The sequence below is a fragment of the Artemia sp. Qi Xiang Cuo genome, chromosome 15 (assembly GCF_049724085.1).
Source record: "Artemia sp. Qi Xiang Cuo chromosome 15, ASM4972408v1, whole genome shotgun sequence".
Lineage (NCBI taxonomy): Eukaryota > Metazoa > Arthropoda > Branchiopoda > Anostraca > Artemiidae > Artemia > Artemia sp. Qi Xiang Cuo.
In genome coordinates, this window is record NC_142808.1 from 61137419 (window position 1) to 61155479 (window position 18061).

Here is an 18061-nt window from a genome sequence, read left to right on the forward strand (position 1 = left end):
CAAAGCAAATTCAACCTCCCTCTTTCCAGAAAGTTCCTACCCCACTTCCATTTCCTAGCACCTTCTTACCTTCCCATCTCCCCCTTTCCTCCCTACCAAAAATCCTCCCGATTCAACTACTTCTTACCCTATATCCACGAAACCCGCCTCCAACCCATTTGTTTTATTCCTCGTGCCCACCCTACCAGTGTGACTCAGGTCTGAGACCTTTTGCTCTTAATAATTGTCTTGTATTAAATCCTAATTGTTTGCACTTCCCAACAACTGAAATCAAGTCGCACCTTCCTCATCATGCTTTGTCTGTATCCTCGCCCTTCCTTCCACCTCCAAATCCTCAAGGTAATCAGTATAATTAGTCGAAAACTGAGTCAAAAATTAGTACCCCCCCCCCCTGAAAAAAATCCTGGATCCGCCCTTGCCACCCAGGAAATTTTCAAACACACCAAGTATCCCTGTCGAAATTCTCCAATCGGTTTGTTTTTCCTAAACTTTTAGTTATTAATGCTCAAAGTCTAAATTTTGAACAGCTTACCGAACTCGAGGTGCTTTCAGAATCAAATCTAATGAATATTATAGTTATTACGGATGTACAGTTCCATGACCCAGGGTTTCTGCGCCTGACAAATTATGCAGAGTTTATTAAACTCTGTCCTTTAGACCACCCACTTGGAAAAAAAGGTGGCGATGTTTTGTTCTTTACTAAGAGTAACCTTTACCCAAAGGTTATTTGAGTCCCTAGTTTATCCGAGTATGATGAAATCCTCTGGCTAAGTATTAGACCAAAAGTTTTCCCTATGTCCATTTAATATTATTGCAATAGCTGTTTTCTATTACTCCCCAAATCAAAATATCGAGTCAAAACGTACATTCATCCAGCAATTGCAGACAAGTGCTGATTTTGTTATTTCTAAATACCCCAATGCTGGTATTGTTTTAGTTTGGCGATGCAAACGACCTTAAAATGGATTCTTTTTGCTCCTCACTTAAGTTAAGCAAGGTGTTAAAATTTTAATGACTTGGGGAAATACCTATCTTGATGTTATTTTAACTAATATGTATAATTTTGCAACCCTCCCTCTGCTTTGCCTCCATTAGGTGGGAATTATCATCTTTCGATTCTTTTATCCCCCTCCTCAAATTTTAAGCATTCTTTCTCAATAACTTACGGCAGTTATTGCCCTCTTCAAAATTCTGGTCTTCTTTCTTTTGGTATGTGGCTGAATACTGAAGATTGGTCCAATGTTTATAGTTTAAAAAATCTTGATGAGAAAATGGATATGTTCCACAAAAAGCTAATTGACAAATATCAAATTAGTTTCACTGAAAAAAATTTAAAAAGTGCTCCAGTGATAAACCCTTTATTAACCAAACTATAAAAACACTAATTAGAACCAAAGTGAAGCTTTTCAAAAATAGTAAACCAGATGAAGCCAATAAACGAAGAAAATCAATTAAAAGAGAAATTCGCAAATTGACATGATCATACTACACAAATAAGGTCGAAGTATTGTTCACTAATAAACCAAAAAATTGGTTTTCTGACGTTAAAAAGCTGTGTGGCAGGAGGCTTGAACAGCTTAACTTCAATCTATCTGAGTCCCCTGATATTACTGCCAATAATCTCAATAAATTCCTCGTTTCCATTGTCCAGAGCCTTACACCACTGTCCGACCAATTACCATCAGGAGCCCTTTCCCCTTCTTTACTCACTGTTTCCCTGTCTGAGATAGAAAGAAGAATTCAAAAACCAAGAAAGACAAATATTTGTCCTTTGGATATCCTCTTTCCTCTTATTACTGCCTTCGGTGATTTCTTGTATAAGCCCTTGTCTTTCCTGTATAACAAGATTCCTGAGTCTGAGCAAATTCCAACAATTTGGAAATATGGTTTCATAACCCCTTTGAAAAAGAAAAACGGAAAGCCTGGTTTTGAAGGCGTTCGGCCTATTACTCTTACTTCTATTTTCTCGAAACTATATGAAGTATTGCTTGCAGACTGACTAAAGGAAAAAATCCTACCTCTTACTGACTTGAAGCAATTCGGGAACCTATAATCCACCTTTACTTCCCACTACCTTGTTTCTCTTATTGACCACATCGGAAAATCCTTGAAAAGCCTAATTCCCGGCTAAATTTAATTTCCATCGACCTTCAGAAAGCATCGACCTTGTTAACCACAATATTTTAATTGAGAAACTTGTCAACGAGTTCAATATTGATCCCTTACTGGTGAAATTAGTTGCCTCCTTCTTAACAAATAGATTGCAAATTGTCAAATACCAAAATCATTATTCAAATCCTCTCCCAGTTCACAATGGCCTACCCCAAGGTACTTTCCTAGGTCCCCTCTTTTTTTTAGTAATGATCAAAAGCCTCGCAAAGGAATTTCCTGACTGATGGAAATTTGTTGATAACCTAACGGTTGTTGAAACTTGCTTCAGAAACTCCTTAAGAATTTACACGTCTTTTGTCCGCCCGCATCTAGAATGTGCTTGTCCAGTTTGGCACCCTGGTATCTCTCGCGAAGAATCGGAAATAATAAAATCAATTCAAAAAAGGGCCTTGCAAATAATTTTCAAAGAAGGCAAGGTGCCATACTCACTGCTCCTAAAAAAAACTAGTCCGAAAACCCTGGAGCAAAGGAGGGTTTTGTTGTGCCTCTGTTTTGCAAAAAATGCCATAACAAATCCTCGGGCAGCAAGTATTTTCCCCAAACGTCACTCCCTATCCAGATTACGGCCGCCTCGAGATGTTTCTGAGCCCATACCTGCTTTGTCCCCCATTCGCTGCGTTACTTCCAGATACGAAAGAACTTTTGTCCCCTTCATTACAGAAAAAATGAATAAAATGTCTCAATAATTTCTTTTTTTTCCTCTCTTTTTTGTTTATTAGCTTATGGTACTGCCCAGGTTCTTGCACTCATTTGCTTGCCCCCCCCTCTTTTTTTCAGTTCCCCCTGTAATTTTTATATTTTATTTTCCGTTCTTTTTACCGGGGTTTATTTTTGTTTGTCCTTCCCCCCTTTCTTGAACAGTTTTTATTGTTTTTAACTCTTTTATTGACTTACTGTAGTTGAATTATTTAAACTTTATAAGTATCCCTTTTAATTTAAATGTATTTATGTCTCGCTCTTTTTTTTGTGTATTTTTGCTTATTCCCCCCCTTTTTTTATGCCCGTTCTAATTCTTTTTCTGATTTGTATTTGTTTAAGTTTAGTTTGACCAGTTTTTATCTTTTTCGTTTTTTAATTGACTTTTTAGAATTTTAAATATTGACTTTTAAATGATTGTTCATTATGATTTTTCTATTTCGTTGTTGTTCTTTGCATTTTTGCCAGTTTTAGTGCAACCATTTATATTGTTGACTCCAAAGTCTGAATTCGACCTTTTGTGGGCTTGTGATAGTGATCTTTTTTTCTTCTTCTTCTAATTCTCAGCAGGCGGGCTATTCAGTTGGTACTATTTAGCCCTCTTCTTTTTGCTTTACTCTGTGGGCTACAGAGCTACTGTCTTGGTGGTCTCTTATATATTAGATATTCTCAGATATCTTTCAGTAGATCTTTTGACTCAAGGAGTTCAAATATAAGATGATAGATATCGATATCTTTTTGAAATAAATATCTCTCAAGTACTTCTACTTCTTCTGAAAAGAACACCTGTCCATTTTCTCCAAATATTTTCACCCTTTGCTTTCTCCCAGAAAGAAACTCAAGCACCCACTCTATGATTTAATTATGTGTAATTAAGTGTCAATTCACAAATGTTTTTCTTTGTGGAGATTTTGCTTTCAATGAAAGTACAAAGCAAAGGTATTATTCCATTGAAATTACCACAAAATGTATTTTCAAAATCTAGAATGGAATGGAGGGAGTTAGGTATTAACCGAAATATTTAAATCATCTTTAGACTATATTTAGATCATCTACAGAATAGTCGTTTTTATCATCTTTGCTATATAATTTGATTTAAAGTAAGCAATAGATTGTTTGCCGAGCTTTATTGAATTTTATGCTTTTATAATCTTTAAAAACGTCAACAAGCCTTTTGTTGAACTAATTTTGAAAGCATTTGAGTTAAGACAAGGTTTTCAGCTAAATTGTCAGGCATCTTCCTGGGTCCTAGTATAGGCTTTTAATTGGACTGAGAAGTGTTGCTTTTTCAAGTTAACAAAAGACAGTATTCTGCAATTTTACAATTGAAATTTGAGTTCTTGTCAGTTATACAGAAAACACCCAAGAAGTGAAGTTAGGTTACTCCTAATGGAATATGGTGAAAATATGGTGAAATATGGTGAAATATGAAAAATATGGTGAAAAAAGCAGGCTGCCCAGAACACATTATATTAAATACCTAATATAACATGACCTAACCAAATACCAACTCTTTATATTAAATATTTAATTAAAATATATCTACAGTGTAGTTTTCCACTGAGCCTAAACTAATTTTCTCCGAATATAGGCAGATAAACTATTTTTTATTCTTTGATATTTCATATCAAAATTTATGAGTTTCTTCTAGATAATTAATAAGGGTTATATTCGGTTCAAAATCAAATAAAAATTGATCATTTAAACCTTCATAGCCTTATTTTTTAGGAAAAGGAAGGGAGAGAGAAACACCCTATTTCTGGGTATTTTTTATTCATGAAGGAGTTGAACCAGGTACAAAACAAGTTCCTGGGCCCTAGTTTAGAATTTAATTCTGATTGTATCTAAAGTATCACTTTTCTAATACACCAAAATTCCTGAGCTTTTAATAGTTATGGTTAATATTGTAAATGCTAGGTGAGTGGAAACCTTGCCATTAAACTCCTTTAAGCTGTTTAAAAATATCATATGGTATATGCATTACTCCAACAAAATTAAAGGCCCTAAAAAAAATAAAAGAAAATTTTCAGAAAGTTGTGAATAAATGGACAAAATACCAATTTAAATTTTATTACAGTGAATACAGAAAAATGTGCAGCTTTTGTAGATAAAATATAAAACTTGAGTGTCAATTCGAATTGTTGTTGATAATATGGCATGTTTTATAAGTGGCATTAACTTATTTCAGATAGAATATTATGGAGTTGTCTTAAATTCCAAATATGGCTGAACCTATCACCATTCCTGAGAATTCTGTTGTTAAAAATGGTAAGCTATCCTACTCAATTTTGGTAACAAAAAAAAATAGAGCTGCTTTGGTTTAGTTAATATTTGCTCTTTGTTTCTCTTGCTTATAAGGTTCTCCCCAGTAAAAATAATAAAAAGAAATAACATAGACAATACAAAAACTTGAATCTAGTCCTTAAGAGTTGGGGGCAATGAAAGGGATATTTTGCAAAACAAAAGTCTATTTTATTAGCCATAATTTTTCCAGTTTGGGGAGACAACAAGTCTTCAGGTTGATATATTTCCTCTCACTCTTTGTAGTTCAATCTCTCTTGTTTTCAATTCAGGAAAACAGCTATTTTGAAAAACAAAATTCTTTTTGTTTGTTTTTGTTTGCTCACTGTTAAAAGATTTTTTTTTGTTTCCTGTTATTGTCTTTTGGTGATTTGTAAATAAAGGAATAAAAAGGATTAGGACAATGGACTATGCTGGTGACAGAAGAGGTGACATCAAGCAATCTTCTTCTTTTCCAGTTACCACTAAGCATTCCTCTTGGTAGCTAACCCACAAGCTATTGGTTTTTATCTTATGGCATTTATTATTGTCTTGTTGTCTTTGTCTTGTCATGTGTTATATGTAATAATTCCCTGGCAAAAAGTGCATAATTCAATAATGTTTTTGTGACTTTTCAAAATTTTGTCAATTTTCTCACTGTTGATACTAAGACAAGTCCTGGATTTACTAGTTTTTTTTTTATTTCTGTAAATAGATCTCAAGTGGGAAGGGTGCAAAAATTTTTTTTTTTTGATTTTTCTGGTGATTTTTCCAATAGAATTTACACAGCTTGTCCTTTCCCAATCTGTACATATTAACTTTTTTCTAAGTACTGTTTTTTTTTGTTTTTTTTTTCATGTGTGGTATTTGTTCAGGATAGCTAGGAGTGATTATATAATAGATCGCCTGCCAAAGATATTCTGTGTTTTATTTTAAAGGAAATATTGCCCCCACGTTATTTGTAAATAATATTTTCACAACATGGATTGGTTATTCATTTTAATTAATACTTTTACTTAGGTTTAAACTTAATCCCTATTGAATCTGATGATAGTTTGAACTGAAATAGGCTGATTCTTATTTTGTTGTGTTTTAAAATTGTGAGCTTGTCTCCGGGCTATATTTTCTGATAATTTTAGAGTATTTTAAACTAGAATATACTTTGGAGGGGGGGGGTAAGAAAAGTAAAAATGATTATTAGAATGGGTGATGTCTTTAAGTTATTCCATTAGAATTGGAAGGAAAAATTATTCGGTTATCAGCTATAATATTTGAATGTTTCTGTCAAAGAGGAATTGGGGTATCTATTTTCTTTCCTGTATATGTATATGTTTTCCAAAATTAAAGGGACACACAAACAAATGGAATCTGAAAGAAATTGAATTAAAAATGAAAAAATGGAATTGATTGAACAATGTAATTGCCCGGCTCTAAAAAAACTGGTATTAGTAGGCTACTAAGAGGAAAAAAGGAACATTGCCACTAAGGGTTTTTTTTACCCTAGATAATTAGCCAACTGATCAGCCTCTTAACCGCATAACCTCTGGAAAAATTTTAGGATTCCTTTTTTTTTTCAACTCTAAATCCTGAGATTTTATGTGGCTGTTTGCCAAAGATAGTTTAATTTCTGTCCTTAAAATGACTATTATTCATTCTCGTTGGATAATATGTTGAAAAAGAGGAAGTAGTAGGGCTTGATTTGTAAGCTTCTCTGTTGAAAGTGTTTGATGTCTCTTTTATTTACGCTTTCTTTCAGAAGTTGAAGAGGCTTTACCAAGTGACCATGAAGAGCTTTTTGACTTTACAACCCATCTTTTGTCTCCTAAAAGGGAAGATGCTCCAGTGGGTAGTTTTTGCTGCTTTTCAGGACCATATAAACTTGAACCTGACACCCAGGAACTGGGCTCCACATGTTTTGACAGTAAAGGTACATTTCAAGCATTTGGTTTTTGTATAATCGAATATTTTGGTTAATATTTTATTGAGAAAAACTAGAAAAAATTAGATTTTGCCAGTACTTCATCGTCTTAAGATTTAAAACTGCCAAAGCCAAGACGAGGTGAAAAAAAAAATAACTTAAAATTATGCAATGCATTTTGGACAACAATTTGTTGCAAATCCTGGACTTTGAAAATTTATGAATAAAAAGTTTGCTAATGTTGTTCAAAGAGTTGTAGTAGTAAATATTAAGTATTGTTTTGTCAATACTTTGTACTTTCAGATGATTGTGTTTCTTTTCTCACACTGCTTGTTTATCTCCGTTGTTGTAAATCCAGCTGATAATATATCATTATTATTATTACTAAACGTTTGTAGTAAGATTCAGTTTGCCTACTGAATTTTGGTAAACTCATCAAAGCAATTTAAGTGTTATAAACAAAACGATTAGGCTAATTTTAAATATTCCAATAAAAGCTGCCTCTGTTTTTAAAAGAAAATATTTACTAATTATTTACATTACAGATATCTTTTTCTTTTATAAAACAATAATGGTACTATGATATAGTATGTAGAAAATCAAATGAACAACTCTAGCACAAACCAGTTGAAAGAAAAGTCAAGTGAACAAAAGTTTAAATAGTGAAATTCTCATTATAGATACTCAGTTACAGAGAGTAATGACATGCACATGAGCTTTGAGATTTTTCTTATCATAATATTTGTGGTAGAAAAAAAAGATTTTGAAGATATTTTATTACATAAAATGAGGGAACATGGAACTTTTTCTACAGACTTCTAAGCTACTTCTCTTTCAATGCATTAATGGCAGTGGGATAATCAGGTGGTGCAGACCACGTTGGGTGGCACTCTCCAGGTATTGGTACCAAGCGAAGAAAGTGGAGAGGTCAGGTTACTTCTGAAGCATACATCCCATGTAGATTTTCCACTGAGCCTAAGATAATATTCTCCAAATACAGAGACCTGAACTATTTTTTCTCTGAGATCTTAACTATCAAATTCTTGAGTGTGTTCTGGATAATTAACAAGTATCAAATTTTGTTCAAAATGAAAATTTGGTGATTTGAACCTTCATAGCCTTATCAAACCGTTCGTGGTAAAAAACTGTAAGTAAGGAGTGACCAGCTAAATAGTATCCGAAACTCTAAAAAACGGAATTTTGATACTAATAGACACATCAAAGAAACATATTTTAATGCTGATTTTAGATAAGTAAGTTACAAAAAGTTTAGTCCTAAACTTCAAAAGTTACTCGCCTTACAAAATATGCCTGATTTTTCAAAAAGGGTGTCGTGTTCCTTTCTGCAACAATAAGAAATTTTGTATTTTTTGCTAGAAGAAAGATAACATATGCGTGTTTATTTTTTTTTTTTCCAGGGGTGATCTTATTGACCCAGTGGTCCTAGAATATTGTGGGAGGGCTCATTCGAACGTAAATTAAAGGTTCTAGTGCCCTTTATAAGTGACCAAAATATTTAGGGCAACTAGGCCCCCTCCCACGCTCCATTTTTCCCCAAAGTCACCCAATCAAAATTCTGAGATAGCCATTTTATTCAGCATGGTCGAAAGTATAACTATGTCTTTTAGGATGACTGAATCCCCCAAAGTCCTCCAGGGAAGGGCTGAAAGTTTTGAAGTTTACCCATTGTATACATATAGTAGGCATATGGGTTATTGTGAAGTATACAACCGTCTGCATGGGTTATTTTGTCTGGTTGTGGGGGGGGGGGGTCGGGGTTAGGTGGGAGGATCTTTCCCTGGGGGAAGGACAGTGCTATAAAGGGGGCGCCGGATTTCCCAGCAGTATTTAATAAAACGATCAGAAATTAAATAAAAAAAAAGTTTTTCAACTTAAAGTGAAGAGCAACATCAAAACTTAATATAAAAAGAAAATATTACGCATAGGATTCGGTCCGCCCCCAAGAAAATACATCACACACTTAGCTCAAGAGTTTTTATTGATTTCATGATATTTGTTTTTTATAATTAACGGCCTTTGTGATCAAGGTTTAATTTTTGTATACTTGGAAAAAAATTCGAACTTTAGAATAAAGAGTGTGGTATTGACTAAGGGGCGAACACTCTAATTTACGTAATAAAAATATATGAATTTAGAAGTTTGTTACGTAAGTTAATTCGTAAGTTGCGTATATTTATTACTAATAAAAACGTTCGTAAATGAAATCAAACAACTTTCGAGAAAGCCATTTAACCAAATAAAAGTAAAATGAATATGCAAATTTTGTTTTAATTATTCATGTACGGTGAGCCAAAATAAAAACCTGCATTAATTCAAAAACGTTCGAAAATTAAATAAAAAAAAACCAAGTTTTTTTTTAACTGAAAGTAAGGAGCAACATACAAAATCAAAACGAATATAAATTAGTCCGAATATATAAGGGGCTCTCCCCTCCTCAACGCCTCGCTATTTAAGCTAAAGTTTTTAACTGTTATAAGATATATAGTTGTGAGAAAGAGTCAAACTTTAGCGTAAAGAGTGAGGCTCTGTATGGCAGTGACAAAGGTATATTTGAAAATTATAGAGTTTTAAAATTAGTTTGAAAAGGGAAATTCCTCAATTCTCGCATCGCCCAACCCACCTAAAGTACTGATCTTCCATTATCTCACACACTCCGCTCAAGTATTGATTTACTACATGCCATATTGATTCCTACAAATTTCAAGAGAAAAGAAGATACAAGTTGCAGGCAGGGCCACTGATAGAGAATTGATCTCCGAAACTGCAGTCCCACATGCTCTGAGTCACAAATCTGGAGCTCATAGTATCAATTTACTTTCATCCCAGGGCATAATGAACGTTATATAATCATTTATCAGTATTTATTATTTGTTCAACTCTATTTGTTTTATTATTTGTTCAACTCAATGCTAATCAAGTAACAGTTAAGCTTGGTTGATCCCATAATGCAACTTTAAGCAACTATCACAAAATAAAATTATAAAAATTATTAGAGAATATCAAATACCCAAAATTTTCTGGAGAATCTCAGATTTTATAGGACAAAGTTTGATTTTTTATACCCTATTCATTAGTCATACATCTTATTTTATCCCAATATGAGGTTCTTTAACTTTCTTTGCAAAGTTACAATTAAAAAAAATTCTAGGGAAATTACAAAATTTGTTTAATTGCATGGAAAATACAAGATTATGAAGTTTAAATGCCTAGAATAGGAAACAACACATCAAGAAAAACATTTCTAACATTCTTTTACCTTGAAAAATAGAATGAGATCACTCAGGAAAATCTATTGCCACAACCTAGTTTAGATAGTCTATTTGAAAGGCAATACTGCTTTTATTTTGATTATAAAATATCCAATAAGTGTTGCAAGCGTGCAATAAGTGATCACCATATCATCATCCTTTCCCCCTAAAATAAGTTGTTGTAAGAGTGTATTTACCCCACTCTGGTATCCGAGTGACTCATGCTATTAAAACAGAAAAACGATCACACAGAGACAAGTGGCAAAGGACCTTGTTTAAATAGAAAAATAACGTCGTAACCTCACACCGGTTTTTATGATATAAATGCATGAGATCTTAGTGCAACGGTAGCTTCGCCACTGTGATTATGGGCGTTTTGAATATTTCTATAATACCTCAGTAAAGTTCTTCAAAAGCACTTCAGAAACTGTAGATTAGCATTGAATAAATTGTAAACTCAAAAGATGCTTGTGAAACTATAGAGCTTTACTGCATTTTTTTAAATAAGTAAAAGTTAGCTAATAAGCCAAAGGCCAAAGGTAGAAGCACAGATGACTTGCAATTATTTGTTGCCAGTCCCCAAAGGGCAGTTCTCAGTATGCATAAATTGGTTAGCTCTAGTTATTTCTATTTCTAAAAATTAATTAGATGTCATTTGGATGTGAAAATTTATGAATAAAGTGTCAAATCATGAAATTGGTTTTCTATTAACCAAATTACCTTTTATTAATTATCATACTGTTATCACGGTTGCATCAAATTATAACGCTTAAATTTGTTCAGGTCTGATGTTTAGTGTTATTTTTCACGATTGTAGTCTGTTTTTTTTTATCTTTAGAGGATTTCATTTTTTATTGGTAAATTATTGAGGGTATTTAATCCTACTTTTGTTATTTTCTGTCTCTTTGTTTATTTTTTATTTTTGTTGTTGAAGCTGGAGACCTTTCATCAGTTGAAGCTGAAACGATCAGAGACACTTCTACTTCTATCCTATTATCTGAGCATCAACAGCTACCTGTGGCTGCTGCATCCAGAATAAACAGTTTAACATCTGAATCGGACTCCCAAAGTCTGGATAACAATGACGAAGGTATATTTGAAACTATTAGTTTTGTGAACTTATTTTGAAAAGCAAATATTTTGTCAAACATGGTAAGTTTTTGTAAATTTTACAAGCATAACATTAACAATATGTCAAGCAGTATCAACAGCATAATTCAAATTCAAGCATTTATTAATCTCCAAAATTTGAAAGTATAAATAAAAATAAAAATGAACAAACTGACCACTTAAATATATATATAAAAAATATATATATATATATATATATAAATACAGGCCAATATACACAAACCTAAATTATACCAATAATACTTAATTACATTTCATTTATAATATTTTATATTTTAACACAAACAAGCACGAAATCTAAAAAAATTGAATTATTGGAAATAATATCAACCAGCTAAAGAAACTAAATACTCTAATTTCAATATTTAAAAAAAATTCCAAATTCGGTCTATGGGAAATTGATGGCCCTAGCAAATTAATTTTTTCTGCTTCTTATTCGTTATCACAATTTGATCGTTCATACTATATTGTTGTATCACTGATGACGTAGAATTAAATTTTGAAAGTCGACATAAAAATTATCCAAATTAAAAAATTGTTTTTCTGAAGAATTAGAAGAACTGAAATATAGTAACCATACTAAACATAGAAGAACTTGACATTAATAACCTGAGTTAATGACTTTCTAGTCAAAATATTCCTGGAGAGGAATTACCCTGCCAAAACTTGCAGAGATACAAGAAAGGACAAATTTCATTATATTTGTTTGACAAAGGGATAGCAAAGGACCATAAGGAATATCTAAATAAAGAAAAAAAATAGTTAAACTTCCTTTTTAAGTAACTAAAAAGTTAAACCATCACAGAGTGTGGATTTAGGTACCAAAGTGGACATTTATCTTATATTTAAGCCAGAATGGAAACAGATTCAGAGCAATAGTTTTTATTTACATTTAGTAGAACATTTATATTTTATCGTTTAAATATCTTTTTTTTCATAATTCAAAAATAAAAGATCCCAAAACCGATCAAAAATAACGTCAGATTTAAATGAAAATTATCTCATTCAAATTTGCATCATTGCGTACCTCTCCTCCTTATTGAAAACAGGAGAATTACATTTCTGCATTGGTTGTGTAGGTCGTAGCTCGTAGGTTATTAAAGTTTTTTCCCTCTGCAAGTTTTTTTTGTTAATGTTGACAGTCCTGATATCATTTGATATTTGAGTGTCAGTTTTGGTCATTCATCCAAGCACATTTTTGAAATTTACTTTGAATTTTGATAGTGAAAAACGTATTGAAAACATGAAATAAAGGTAAAATATCCAATTTTTAAGCAAGTTTAAATAATTCTCTGTCGAAAATTTTGAGTTATTTTGTATTTCTGACACGATGAATCTACAGATCAAGCTCGGCGCGCCGCCGAGCTTGCATCAGCGTGCTGACGCCGCCGCTGATTCTATCGGTGGCGGCGTCACTAATACGCCACCGTTTTTTTTATCTTTTTTGCTTATCGATATCGACCACCGGGCGTCGACCGTCATCCCGGCTAATCTGTTTCTTAAAGATAAATACGGTCAACGTGGGCTCGCCTTGTATATCAGTTCGTAGGAAGAAGAAGAAGAAGAAATTTTTCTTGAAATAAAAATTCTACCTTCCACTTTAAAATTTTGTTCATTTTTCTTTTTAATGTTTTGGATGAAAAGAAGTAGGTAAAAGAGCATTAGGCAATTCAGGATGTTATCATAGGCAGTACAATCGCGCTGCCTAAGTAAAGAACAATGTTGGCACAATGCATTATTTATTTATTATTTATTTTTTTTCATACCAGGGCAATTCGTATCGAAGGAGTTGTCGTAGAAACTTTGAAAATGGCTCATTCGATTGGAAATTGGAATAGCTAGTGCCCTTTTTAATAGTCGAAAGTGATAGGAAGGCAGCTAACACCCCTTCCACGACCACCATTTCCCCAAACACATCCAATCAAAATTATAAGATAGCCATTTTGTTCAGAGTAACTGATTTCCAAAGAGAAAATATGTTTTTGAGGAGGTTACTCCTCCACAACCCTTAGGGCAAGCGTTTCAAGGTATACCCTGGGGGTATATAAGAACGATGTTGGCACAATGTATTTTTTTTTCTTTAGACCATGGCCTTCGTATCGTAGGAGTTGTCGTAGAAACTTCAAAAAGGGCGCATTCAATTAGAAATTGGAGTGGCCTGTGCCCTTTTTAATAGTCGAAAGTGACTGGAAGGCAACTAACACCCCTTCCACGCCCACCATTTCCCCAGACACATCCAATCAAAATTTTTAGACAGCCATTTTGTCTGACGAAGTTAAAAGTTCTGGAAATTAGGTCTTAGAGGATGACAACATCCCTAACAGCCCTGAGGGTAAGAGTTGTAATTTGTGCTCTAGGGGCATATAAGGTGTTTAAAGAAAGTGCTGTCGTAGAAACCCAAAAAGGGATCATTCGATTGGAAATTGAAAGGCTTGTTGCCCTTTTTAACAATCGAAAGTCATTGGAAGGCTTGACATTTTTTATAGTAAAGATCGATGTGGATATAATGTATCATTTTTTGTTGTTGTTGTTGTTTAGACCAGGACACTTCGTATCGAAGGAGTTGTCGTAAGAACTTCGAAAAGGGCTCATTCGATTGAAAATAGAAAGGGCTGATTTCCTTTTTAATAGTCAAAAGTGATTGGAAGGAAACTAATCCCCCTCCCACGCCCACCCTCCCATTTGCCTTTATGTTTAAAAAGTTAATGTTGCCTTAAGATTAAATAAAAATGCACTGTGTTAATGCTAATTCCCAATAAGGCATCTCAGCAGTATCCCAAGAACGACTGAGGGTATTATGTTCAAACTTTTGGGGCTACTACTTCTGCTCTTAAAATTTAACCAAATCAAAATAGCGTAAGTGTATCCAAGCTATCAAAGAAAGTAAACAGATTTTTTTGCGAATGGTATCAAGTTTTCCATTTCAGGTCAACTAAATGAAGTAAGAAACTAAATTAAACGCCACTATTTGTAACCAGATTTTTAAAAGGGTCAATGTTGTTAAAAATTGCTGAAATTTTTTTTCCAGCATACAAATAGCAGACCAAATTATAAATTCTTAAAAAAACTAAAAGATTTAAATTATTATTTTCTTTTTCACTGAAAAGACTATGTCAATATAAATCGAACAGAAATTAATTGAAAAAACTTTCAACAATATAACCTTTTGGAATAAAAGTAAATAACTCAATTAAACAAAAATGAGACAAAACTAAACTCGAATAACCTAACTATCATGATACTACCACAAATCAGCATCAATAAATAAAAGAAACCCAAAACGAACAGAAAATACAATAATTAATCGACTCAAACTCAAAACGAGCACAAATTAACATAAGTATGGCTCAAAACCCCTATGCCTTCCCAAGGCCAGAATAAAATTTGCACTTTACTGAAAAAAATACAAATGGTTATGTATTGTCAGTTTAATATATATATACTGATATTTAGTTATCAAAATGTTAATATTATTTGATTTATTAAAGTTATGAAAGTAAAAATATTTATATTTTTTCAGTAAAGTGCAAATTATGTTCTGGCCTTGGGAAGGCATAGGGGTTTTGAACCCAACTTATGTTAATTTCTGCTCGTTTTGAGTTTGACTCTGTTATTTATTGTAATTTCTGTTCGTTTTGGGTGCTCTATGGCTCCAGGCAGAGTGAATAAACTCACTTTTGTTACATCAATTGTAACTGAAGTGAGTTAACCACTGATTTAAAATTGTTTGTGGTGTTAAGCCATGGTATCTTGAGTTGTATACAGTATTTTTTCGATATTGTATTTTTTTTTCACTTCCTTTTCGTATGTATTTGATGAACAGGAGATGTTTGAACTTCAAACTTCGAAAGTTATGCACACATTAGCCGAAATCATTAACAAGAAGAAAATGACTAAACACAGGATTTTAAAGGAACAATGCGACGTTAAACATAAACACAACATAGGTTTCCCTATGTGTCTAGTGGCTAAAAATGAGAATTCTACTTGGTCTGATCGACGGTGAACGTAAACACTTTCCGCATGGCCCAACAACTTCCTGTTTTGTCACATTGTTCTTGTATATTTTTAGCTAACCATTTAAAAATCCTTACTAAATTTGAGTTGAGGTTGAACGTGCTTGGTGAAGTGGAATTTTATTATTATTTTTAATCAGAAAAATCGGCGCGCCGCCGGTCAAAAATCGGCGGCGGGCCACCAAAAAATTTCGGAGCGCCCGGCGGTGCGCTGCCGCCGATACTAAATCACACATTCGCCCAAATCTACTAAATCACACAAATCTACACACATGTAGCAACTGAAAATTGTGTCAGCTATTATGCTTTCTTCTTTAAACCTTCTCTCGTCCTTACTCAGAATTTTGCAAAGATCAGACTCAATAAAGTTGCTGATTATTCTTCTCCAGAGTTAAATACTACCATTAGTGCTACTAACGACTCACCGAAGCACCAAAACCCGTGAGGTCAACACCTTTACGTGAGCTTCTCTTCCATCCTAATTTATTCTAAGCCCCCTGTTTGAGCCCTCCCAGGACGTTCCCATTTCCCTTAAATCTTTCCCTATGAGGTCTTCCCGCCCTAACCGCAGACGACTCGCTATCTGTTTAACTCTAGACTGTTGACCGAAAAGAACAATCTTTTGCAATCTGTCATCTTTCAGCCACAGATCGTGCCTTAACCATCTTAACCTTTATCTCAATTTTAGTCCTAGAAAGCGGGATTGAACTGTACTCTTCTTACAACCTATCATTTGAAATGCGGTCAGTCAGTCAGATACCCTACACACTCCATAGGCAATTTTTCTTGAAAATACTTAACGAATCCACCGCCATTCCTTGGAGTATCCAGGCTCCTTAAATATGTGCGCCCTCTGTCATCAGTATAGCTTCCAATGTTCTAATCTTAGTTTGAAGACATTTATCCTTATTGTTCCAAATTTTTTTCAACTTTGAAAAAGTACTCTGAGTCTTGGTTATTCTACTTTTAACATCAGTCAAGGCACCCGCCATCTTTAATAATAATACTACCCTGGTAAGTAAAGCTGTTTACTTGATCGACCTTTTTGATACCCAAAGTCCTTTTTTTTCACTTATTTTTAGCCTTAGTGACTTAGTGTTGTTAACGTTAATTTTTAAAACTATTATAGCACCACGAAATCACAAAATCTCAAGAAGTTCATTCAATTTGCTCACTTTTTCATCTAGGATGTTCAAATCATCAGCGTAATCTATTTCTTGGAAATTTATACTTACCCATTTAATTCCGTGTTCTTCCATTGCCTTTCCTGTGCTCTATAAGACAAATTTCAGCTTGTGCTCTATAATGTGCTCTATAACATCAATTTAGTTTAAACCTAAGTTTTCTTCAGAAATCACGGTGAAATGGGGAAAGCGGGGCATTTTTCCCTGTAGACCCCCATTTTAGAACTTTTCTGCTGTCTTACGAGACACCATTTTAATTATTTTCTGCTGTCTACGAGTTTATTGATACAATGACCTTCCTAATTTACGGAACGTTGCCGTTGAGTTTTCCAAGTGAAATAATGATACAAGTCTAATATAAGTTCAACTAGGGGTTCAAAAGAAAGGTATTCGATAAAACATATAGAATTCTTTCTAAATCCCTTATGACTTTCAAGTTTTAAAGCTGATAAAGATTTAAATATTATATTAATTCTGATTCTTCCATGAAGTGAAACTAATTTAAAGTTTTTTTCTCTCATTTTTGTTTCAATTTAAAGTGGCAGGTAGTGTTGATCCAAAACAGGTTATAGCTATAGAATGTTCACCTTTCATTGATTTCTAATTATTGAATTGTTTACACCTTATTTAATTTTAATAAAATTATTTTTTATTATAGAGATAATTCATTCTACTGTGTGCAGTTCTGATGGTGTGGATCAACCAAAACTCTTAACATTTAGTCAAGATTTGGTTATATATGGTCATTTTTCACCAAGCGTGTCTGAGCTAGAACGATCGGGAAGTTCATCACTAGATGTTACACAGAACCCTTTTCATGTGAGCAATTTGAAAAGGCATCAAACAGTGCGCACTGGGGATAAACAGTTTCAATGTAAGGTCTGTGAGAAAACTTTTTCTCGGTCAAGCAATTTGATCAACCACCAAAGAGTACACACTGATGAGAAACCGTATAAGTGTGATATATGTGAGAAAACTTTTTTTCTGTCAAGCAATTTGATTCGGCAACATAGATTACATACTGCTGAGGAACCGTATAAGTGTGATATATGTGGGAAAACTTTTTTTGTTTCAAGCAATTTGATTAGTCACCAAAGATTACACACCGATAATAAACCTTGTAAGTGTGCGATCAGTCATAAAACTTTTTCACGGTCAAACAGTTTGATTAAGAAACAAAGAGTACATAATAGTGAGAAACCATTTAAGTGTGATTTGTAAGATAAAACTTTTTCTCGGTCAATCAATTTGATTAATCACCTAAGACTACATACTGAGGAGAATCCATATAAATCTGATAAGTGTGAGAAAACTTCTTCTGAGGCAGGCCGTTTGATACGGCACCGAAGACTACACACTGGGGATAAACCATTTAAGTGTGATATATGTGAGAAA

General features: G+C 33.4%; 1 protein-coding gene across 2 annotated transcripts in view; it reads left to right on the forward strand.

Annotated features, from left to right (window-relative positions):
- The window catches only part of LOC148943950 (uncharacterized), a 628351-nt gene that overhangs the window by 18806 nt on the left and 591484 nt on the right, over positions 1-18061 (forward strand). The window contains exon 1 of one of the 2 annotated variants that reach the window (XM_089101667.1): positions 5085-5136. The exons of the other annotated variant lie outside the window; for it this stretch is intronic. The gene's annotated coding sequence lies outside the window, so the exon portion shown is untranslated. Of the gene's footprint in view, positions 1-5084; positions 5137-18061 lie in introns of those variants that run through there. 2 annotated transcript variants of the gene reach the window in all.